The sequence below is a fragment of the Dipteris shenzhenensis genome, chromosome 1 (genome assembly GCF_047967505.1).
Source record: "Dipteris shenzhenensis isolate YYH24624 ecotype China chromosome 1, Dip_SZ_1.0, whole genome shotgun sequence".
In the NCBI taxonomy this organism is placed as follows: domain Eukaryota; kingdom Viridiplantae; phylum Streptophyta; class Polypodiopsida; order Gleicheniales; family Dipteridaceae; genus Dipteris; species Dipteris shenzhenensis.
The window spans coordinates 22,932,242-22,942,023 of record NC_141596.1 but is presented as its reverse complement, the minus strand read 5'-3'; the positions used below and the strand labels follow the sequence as shown (position 1 = coordinate 22,942,023).

General features: G+C 41.8%; 1 protein-coding gene across 2 annotated transcripts in view; it reads left to right on the top strand.

Moving 5' to 3' along the window:
- The first annotated feature begins 7,115 nt into the window (after positions 1–7,115).
- The window catches only part of LOC147905554 (diacylglycerol O-acyltransferase 1-like), a 124,109-nt gene continuing 121,442 nt past the window's right edge, over positions 7,116–9,782 (top strand). The window contains exon 1 of one of the 2 annotated variants that reach the window (XM_087373278.1): positions 7,116–7,808. The gene's annotated coding sequence lies outside the window, so the exon portion shown is untranslated. Of the gene's footprint in view, positions 7,947–9,782 lie in introns of both variants that reach the window. The other variant, XM_087373269.1, reaches the window with a different exon arrangement.

Genomic DNA, 9,782 nt, shown 5'->3' with positions numbered 1-9,782 from the left:
ATGCACTATCAGAGACAAATCCAAAAGATTTTAGCTAGTAGCAAAAGGTGTTAAGGAAGGACGCTTGTATAGAATGCTAGCGCAATACCAGATAAGCATGCCATGTCAACTCAACCACAACAGATGCCACTATCCGCAAAATGGCACAGGAGATATGGTCATGTCAAATTCAAGAGCTTGCTAGATCTCAAGAATCAAAATATGACAATCAAGATTCCAAAGCTACAGTTTCTTGGAAAAGTTTGTGAAGCATGCTGCTTCGGCAAACAAAAGTGAACCAACTTCAGTAGAAGTACCTCTCGTGCATGAGGTATTCTTGATTTGATACACACAGATGTATGGGGTTATGCCCAGACCCGCAACATCAATGATTCACTTTACTACTTGACTTTCATCGATGACTATGGTAGATATTGTTGGGTCTACTTTCTGAAAGAGAAATCTGAAGTGTTTTTTAGATTTCAAGAATTCAAAGCCATGGTAGAAAACCAGATAGGTAGAAAGATCAAAGTCATGAGATCAGATAGAGGAGGTGTATACATGTCTTCAGCATTCATGAACTTTTGCAGAAGTCATGGCATATGAAGACAATTCACTTGTGCAGATACTCCTCAACAGAATGCAAGAGCTAAAAGGAAGAATGGTACTTTAGCAGATAGTGCTAGAGCAATGCTTAGTGAGAAGCATCTTCCAAATCAGTATTGGGTAGAAGCAATAACCACTACAAACTATTTGCTTAATCAGCTTCCTACCAAACTAATTCAGGGTATGACACCTTATGAAGCATTCACTAGACACAAGCCACACATTGGGCATCTCCACATATTTGGTTGCATAGCATATGCCCACATACATGATGATCATTGCAAAAAATTGGATGTGAAGTCACACAAATGCATCATGGTTGGCTACAGTGAAGAAAGCAAAGCATACAAGTTGTATGATCCCATCAATCGAAAGGTCATTATCTCCAGAGATGTAAAGAGATAGACGCACCGATTACTCAATCATCTACAGAAAAGGTTGATGAAGAAGAGCAAGAATGGCCCAAAACACCACAAGCAATTCAGGTTGAAACCACCAACTATGCTCTTATGACTACCATCATGACTACAGAAGAGCCAGTGTACTTCGAAGATGTAGTAGACAAGCCAGAATGGCAAACTGCTATGAATGAAGAAATGGATACTTTGTATAAGAATAATACTTGGGAATTATGCGACCTTCCACTAGGAAAGAAGACCATAGCAAACAAATGGGTATACAAAGTGAAGTACAATCCAGATGGAAGTATTCCAAGATATAAAGCCAGACTAGTCGCAAAAGGATTTGCACGGCAATATGGTCAAGACTATGATGAGACTTATGCTCCAATAGCAAAGATGGATTCCATATGGTTCTTGATATCACTAGCAACACTCAGCAGATGGAATGTGTATCAACTCGATGTTAAGAATGCATTTCTCAATGGTTATCCAGACGAGGAAGTCTACATGCAACAACCAGTAGGTTATGTTGAACCAGGAAAGGAGAATAAGGTTTGCCATCTCAAGAAAAGTCTCTACGACTTAAAGCAAGCACCCAGAAGTTAGTACAATAGAATTGACAAGTATTTTGCTGATCTGGGATACATGAAGTCCAATGTAGATCATACACTCTACTACAAATTTCAAGGGGAAGACATTACTATTGCACTTTTGTACGTAGATGATCTGATTGTGATTGGAAGCAAGGATAGCTTCATCAAAAAACTAAAACAAGACTTATCTGTAGAGTTCGACATGAAAGAACTTATGCACTATTGTCTTGGAATTGAGTTCTGGAGAGATTCAGACAGCACCTTTATGAGTCAGCTCAAATATGTTGACAATCTCCTGAATACGTTTCATATGGCAGATTGCAAGATTGCAACCACTCCCATGGAACAGAGTTTGAAGCTTACAAAAGATTCAGAAAAGCCTACAGTCAATGACAGGTACTACATGCAACTCATTGGATCTCTTATATATCTGACTATCACACGGCCAGATATTTGTTATGCAATAAGCTCACTAACATAGTTTATGGCAAATCCAATGCAATCTCATTAAAATGCAGCCAAAAGAGTCTTGAGATACATCAGAGGTGCAAGATAATTTGGGATAGAATACAGAGGAAGTCATCCACGGTTACATGGATATTGTGATAGTGACTATGCCGGAGATCATGAGACCAGGAGATTGACATAGGGATATGCATTTTTCCTTGGTCAAGGCACTTATCATGATTGTCAAATAGACAACCAATTGTTTCTTTGTCTTCGACTGGAGTAGAATATAGAGCACTCACTACAGGTGCATGTGAGGCTATATGGCTCAGAAGACTATTGTCAGAAATAGATTACATTGACGAGTCAAAGCCAACAACAATATATTGTGATAATCAATTGCTCAAGCATTGTGGCCAAGAATCCAGTGCATAGCACTAACCCAATAGAGTGCTATAAAGGAAAGGGTTAGATGCCCTAACCCTAACCCTAAATGGGTTTGTATATATTCTACATTTTCAACTAAATCTAGTGTACAGTTAGTCATTTGTGGTGTGCTCTCTAGTTGTGCCCTCTCTCCTCATCTCCACTCTTCTCCTCTCCCCTCTTCATATTTTGTCAGCACACACACACACACACACACACACACACACACACACACACACACACACACACACACGAGCATATGCACACACGCACATGCACATTCTATGGTGGTGTTGCTTCATCACGTCCTAGTGGTTCTTGTCATGGCTCTATTAAAGATGTTGGTCTTGAATTCCTACATTGTGTTGCTATGACCATTTATGCTAATGTGCACACTTCTTTTGTTGCTATATTGATTGCTTTCTTACACTACTTGGTGATTTGCTTCATTTGTGCTACATGATTGCCAAGCCTAAGATTCTACATAGTTGTAAGGCTTGATGCATTTTTGCATGTGCCTAGGAAAGAGAGTTGAGGAAGGCCGAGGGGGGGAGGGGGTATTGCTATAAATCCTCTTGAGAAGAAGAGAGAGTCTTACATATGAATAAACACCGTATTTGGTAGATTTCATTAAATTTGGGAAAGGTTTCATTGATTTTGGGAATTTTGCAAATATTGAAATTTTGCTGATATTTGGAAATTCCAATGATTATTAAAACTTCATTGGTTATGAAACCTTTCATTTGGTATAACAACCGAAACAAAGCATTTGTGGCAGTGATTGAAAACCCGGGCTGTCGCTTTCGTGATGTGATTATGTTCTTCTTCTCCAATTGATTAAGTGGTGAATTTGTGTGAAAATAATTACCTTCTAGTTTCAGTGGTATCAGAGCCATGGTCATGCTCATGGGAAGTAAGGAGTAAAAGAAGTCCTATGGAGTGTGGAGGGTTCAAGAATTCAAAAGGACTACGTGACACATATGTAGAAACAGAGTTCGTGGGGGAAGAGATAGTGTGCATCGAGGGACGTACCCACGCTTGAGTTTTGGAACCCCGTTGGCTACGCCGTCTTTAAAGCTCCACAGCTCTAAAGGAGTCAAAAAAAAAAATCCTTATTTGATACAAAGAACAAAAAAAATATGCTATGAAGTCTGCATCAAGCATCCCATAGGCTACAGTGGCAAGATAAAATTGATTCCCCTCGGTCGTATAAGCTCCTATTTGTGTGAGTTGATGCACGTAGGCTCACCAGCCGCCCGGACCCCAGAAGCCTCCCAAAGACTGCAACAAGGGCCATGAATGACCCTCCTCTCTGCCTCGAGCATCAAAAAACTCAACCTATGGCATACAACCTTCTATAATTTGTGTAGCAGCTGCCTTCTTGGAGACCTTGGGACTCGGGGGTCTCATCCCCATTTGCGCACCCGTCTGTAGCATGCAGACCTACAGCTAAGGTAGTCAGCTCATTAAGAGTCTTTCGCCCTTGTGCGCAATCCCACAGTCTGTGACCCGCATGCAGTCCCACAGTCCTGCAGTGTTTAATAGCGCCGCCACCCTCGGGAGAACCAATCGTGCAGCGCAGAACCCTTTAGAGACCTTAGTAGTCTCTCTTATGTTGTGCGACCCTATTTGCGGATTTACAGTTGTTTGCAGTATTTCGGTTAGCGGCCATCTTGGATTCCGAAGCCTCTAGTCCTCTGACTTCGTGAGTGGTGCAGCCGTACAGTTTCAATGCAAAGTGGCCACTTCCATTGCCTCTGCACAACTACAGTCACCAATAACAGTAGCCTCTGGCTCTGGCGCCTATCAACATAGATAGCAACTAATTTCGCGCTGCCGCCCTTGGGAAAATAACCCCTCCAAAGGTCCTTTAAAGGATTTATTTTATTTATTTTAAAAAAAAAAGAGAAAAGAGGAAATTCAACAAGGCGATCAAAGCTCGACAAGGCGAAGACCATTGCCAAATCTGAGAAGCTTGAATCAAGAAGGCAATTGGAACCACGAATCATTGAGCAATTAATTGGAGATCAGTCAAGCGCATAAACGACTACGAGCGACATCATTGGTCACATATCTCCCACTCTAGTCCTTTCCACCTCCGATCAGAGAGCGAGATAAGTGATTTCTTTTGCTTTATATTTCATACACTTAGTATCTTCTGCCATCCATTTCTTACCATACACTCGAATCACACTTTTTCATTCGTTTAATTTTCATACACTTAGTATCTTTATTCTCCGCTCCGCTTTATTTGTACTTATTGCATTATCATGGCACATCAACCACAACCACCCACGCTCCAAGAGCAGTTAGATGCACTTCAGGCACAGTTGGCCGATGAGCGTGAGCATAGGGAGAGATTGGAAAAGAAAATCAATGGTAAGAAAAGGAAGAGACATTCATCTGATGATGAGTCATCCGACGATGATTCCGATGATGATACTATTATCAGCACAAAATTCGAGGAAGAAGAGTAAGATAAGTAGAAAAGCTTTCTCATTTCAAATTTTTGATGGAAAGAAAGAAGAACACACTGTCTTGTCTTGGATGAGTCAGCTCAATGATTATTTTTCAGGGGAGAAATTCTCTGAAAAAGACAAGATTAAATGTGTTGCAAATCATTTAGTAGAGAGTGCTACACTTTGGTGGAACATCACTAAGGGCGACCAAAATCCTGGAAGTCTTTTCAAAAGCTCATCAAGAGAGATTTCCTTCCCTCACATTTCAAAGCAAAAGCTAGACAACAATGGGATACTTTCAGGCAGTTCGATAAGGAAACAATCTTCACATATACTGATAGATTTTGGCAAACGTTGATCCAATTACAATCCTTGGAGAAAGTTAATGAGCGATATCAACGCAGAAAGTATGTGGCAAGTCTAAAGTCTAAGTTGAGAGCCGAGATTAACATGTTTCATCCTCGCTCACTGAGCTCAACAATTTCTCTTGCAATGAATTGTGAAAGGAAGAATGGGATCCCAAAAGAAGAAAAAGATCCGGAACGGCATGTACCCTTCCATAAGAAAAAGAGATTTGATAAAAAGCCCTTCTTTAAATCTAAAAATGGCTTTGCTCCACAGAAGACAGATTCTTCTTTGAAGCCGAACGGTGGGACTTTTCCAAAGAAAGAAATAAGGTGTTTCAAATGCACCAAGCTGGGACACATAGCCACTGAGTGTCCTGAAAGAAAGAAGACCCTGACGGCGAAAGTGCGCATGATTGACGATGAAGCAGCCAAGCAAGAGGGAGGTAAGTATAATTGTCATGCTCTTCTAAAGATGAAAGGTTTCATTAATGGCAAAGAGGTTGTTATTCTGCATGACGATGGTAGTATACATGATTTCATTTCGGAAAGAGCCTTAGCAAAGCTAAACCTAGAGTATTTCCCATCTAGCTACAAGGTCAAAGCTGCTTTTACCAAAACAAAGTACCATTGCACTAGAGAGGTCAAGAATCTTGAAATCTCAATCAAACCCTACAAGGATATACGAGACTTTCTAGTGGCACCCCTACAGGGAGTGGACATAATATTAGGAATGCCATGGAGGCATCAATACAATCCTAAGATAGATTACGGTTCACATCAGATGTGGATTGAGGAGGACAGACAAGAAATATGTCTGAAAAGCTCAATGAAATCTGAGGTCAGTCCTTACTCAACCACACTCAAGCTAAAAGAGCAATTAGAAAACGTGAGAAGACATATCTTATTTTGGTGAATACGGTAACGGCTACTCAGCCAAACACTAAGCCTATGCACCAAAAATTTCTTTCTGAATTTTTTGATTGTTTCTTGGAGGATTTACCGCCTGGACTACCATGTTCTCGACCTGAAGATCATAGGATAGAAATCCTACCGGGCCATACTCCACCTTGCAAAGCTCCTTATAGAGTCAACCAGCTAGAGCAAAAGGAAATACAAAAGCAAGTGGAGGAACTGATAGAGAGAGGATTGATAAGACCCATTAGTTCTCCTTATAGCTTTACAAAAGGGCATTTAATGTGACATTTTTTAAATGTAGAGACTTTTTTAATGTTTTAAATGTAGATGCTTACTTGTATGATAGAAAATTTGTTGACATTTTAAACGTTGAGGCTCAATCTCATGTTTAAATACACATACACAAAATTGTTAATATTTAATCTATATTAGTCATTAATTTGTAGTGCACACACACACACACATATCACAAAATTGTTAATATTTACATTATCTTAGTTGTTAATTGGTTATGTATATATGTAACTAGTTAGCTAATTAGTTATATATATATGTGTGTGTGCGTGTGTGTTAATTAGTTTTATATGTATGTGTAATAAAGCAAAAATCGCGAGCACCTATCTTATTGGTTAAAAAGCAAAATCTAGACTTAAGCTAAAGTGTGTGAGTGTGTTGAGAGTTTGTGTGTTTAATAAACCAAAAAGTGCGGTTAAAAAGACGAGGTCACGAGACGTACCTGACAGCATTGCTCCTATGATGAATGGTGAACTTTTGTTGCTATTAAGAAGTCAAGAAGATTGGAAGGAAAATAACTTTTCTAGAAGTGTGCCTGCTTGGCAAAGAACGTCTCGAAAATTTCATGCAAAAAGATATTCGACCATCAAACGAGAGAAAGGTGGTGGTGTGAAATTAGGCATGCATGGGTAAGAAGGTGGGAATTAGGCATGCATGGGTGCCAAGTAACTGCAAGAGGACTAAAGGAAGGCTCCATGGATGCCACTGCGTGGAGAGTCACAACGAATCCTACAAGTGCCATTTGTCAAGACACCCGAATTCAAAGGAGCGTTGCCATAGCCTTTCCTTTCACTGAGTTTAATCTAAAGTGTGTGAGTGAGGGTGTGTGAAAATTGAGAACCCTTACCTTTCTGTGCTTCTCTCCCTCACCGCAATTCGTTAATCGTCGAGCACCTCACTTGATCCTCTCGGCTGCCTTGAATCCTCTTTGACACACATTTTCGACGTTCCGTCTCAGTCTCGGTGGTCAACCAGCTTTTCGACAGTACAGAGACACAGATTTTTCGAGTTTCCCTCTCTTGCAGCATACACAGACATAGTCTTTGAGTTTCCGTCTAGAACGGTGGTAAACCAGCTTTCCGACTGTCTCTCACCGGAAATCTAGCCCTTTCGTTGCTTTCGCGTTAGAATTCGATGATTTCTTAGTGTCTTTGCAAGCATGCACTCGTGGTCTGCTGCAAGCGTGCAATCGTCTCTTGCCTCGAGGTCTGCTGCAATCGTCTCTGCAAGCGTGCAATCGAGCTGGCAATTGTCTACGAGCCTCGAGGTTTGCTGCAATCATCTGCCGTTGGAATTTGGTGAATTTGGGGCTACGTAACTGCCGTCGCCTTTGCCTTCAAGGTGTCCATGGATCTCTCTCTCTCTCTCTCTCTCTCTCTCTCTCTCTCTCAGATCTCTATATGCCTTTCCCCTCACTATATGGCTTTCGCATCAACGAGTTTGCAAGCGGGAGGGGAGGGGAGACTTTGCAATGATTAGGTAGAGGTCTTTCTCTCTCTCTCCCCCTTTGTTTGAATTGTAGTTTCAAAATTCAAGTTTCAAAGTTGAATCTCACAATTCAAACTCAAGTTTCAAAATTCAAATTCAAAATTTGAATTTGAAATATGAACTTTGGATTTGAAAAAAATGAATATATAAATAAATAAATCAATATAATATTATATACATACACATGAATTCTTATCACTAGGAAGTCCTTCCAATTTTATTGGTACACGACACAACCACACATATGTTCATAGGAATGCATGAGTGGGTACTCTTGAAATCCACTTTTCATTAATTTCATTTTAAATGGATTAACAGTATAGCTCATTAAAAAATGCTTGACTCCATGACGTGGCTTTCTAATTTGGATGAATAAATCATGAAATGTTTGACTAATCTCCTATGGAGAATGGATAAATGTGGACCATTAAACATTGAATTTTCGATGGAGTGTGTTGACCTTTTTATAATTTATACAAATGCATGAGTATCTATGAAGGAACCCTGAACCTTTGTATCTATAGATTGTGACCCCTCTTGAACCTTTGTCAATTTGATAAACTTTCACATAGAGATTTGCACTAGTGCCATTCTCTATAAACCCACGTACTAGTGCCATTCTCTACAAACCCACATGGAGATTGGCTCTGATGCCATTCTCCATAAACCCACTCGAAGATTGGCACTAGTGCCATTCTTCATAAACCTTCATGGAGGATGGCACCAGTGCCATTCTCCACAAACCATACCTGCACAATGGAAATTGTGCCACTCCATGGGTGTCTGAAATTGCTAGCACAAATGGAGATTAGCACCAGTTCCATTCTCCATAAACCCACATGCACAATGGCAATGGTGCAAATCTTCATGTAGTTTGTGAAGAATGGCACTGGTGCCATTCTCCTAACCTACATGGAGAATGGCACAAGTGCCATTGTACATATGGGATTATGGATAATCCAATCTCCATGATCCTTAATGTACAATGGCATTGGTGCCATTCTCCTGAACCCATGGTGCCATTCTCCGTGTGGGTTCAGGAGAATGGCACCAAGGCCATTCTTTGCAAACCACATCAAGATTTGCACCATTGCCATTGTGCATGTGGGTGTTGGAAAGGTCACCTCCCCATCTGTAAACTCCCACATGAGGAGAGCATGGGGGAGGGAGACCTAAAAGAAAAGGTGAGGGAGGGAGCTGCCACATGGGCAGCACCTCACAAGGAAAGGACAACCAAAAGGGGCTGCCACATGGGCAGCACATGAGCTGCCATGTGGGCAGCACAGCAGCCTGGCAGAGGTGCTTTAAGGCCTGTGTGTACGGGCTGGAACAGGCCCCTAACAGAGGCGCACAGGAGGCGGGACAGGGGCTGCATGTGGTGCAGCAAAGGCGCACACATGTGGGCAGAACAGGGTGCCGGAAAGGGGCACAGCAGAGGCGGGGCAGTCCAGCATGTCAGGTCGGCCACATGGAGGCCTGGTGGAGCAGCAAAGGAGGCTGCTATTAGGCAGGGCCCTTGCCTTGATTGGAGGGCCAAGGCCCTAGAAGTGTGGGCCTCAAGCCCCAGTTTGAGAGCCCTTATAGGGCTGGACCAGCCACAGACTGGTCGGCCAGAATGGGCAGGCTGGTCAGTTTTTGCCAGCCTATAAAAGGAGGGCCTCCAGGCCCTCATTATTCATTCTCTGGAGCAGCAGATTTACAGCAGACAGGAGCAGCAGACATGGCTTCCTTGGGCCTTTTCCCAGGAGGTGAAGGAGACCTAAAGAGGGCTGCAGACTGAGCTAGTAAGTGCTGCCTACCTAGGCTGATCTACAGGCCGTAAGGTAG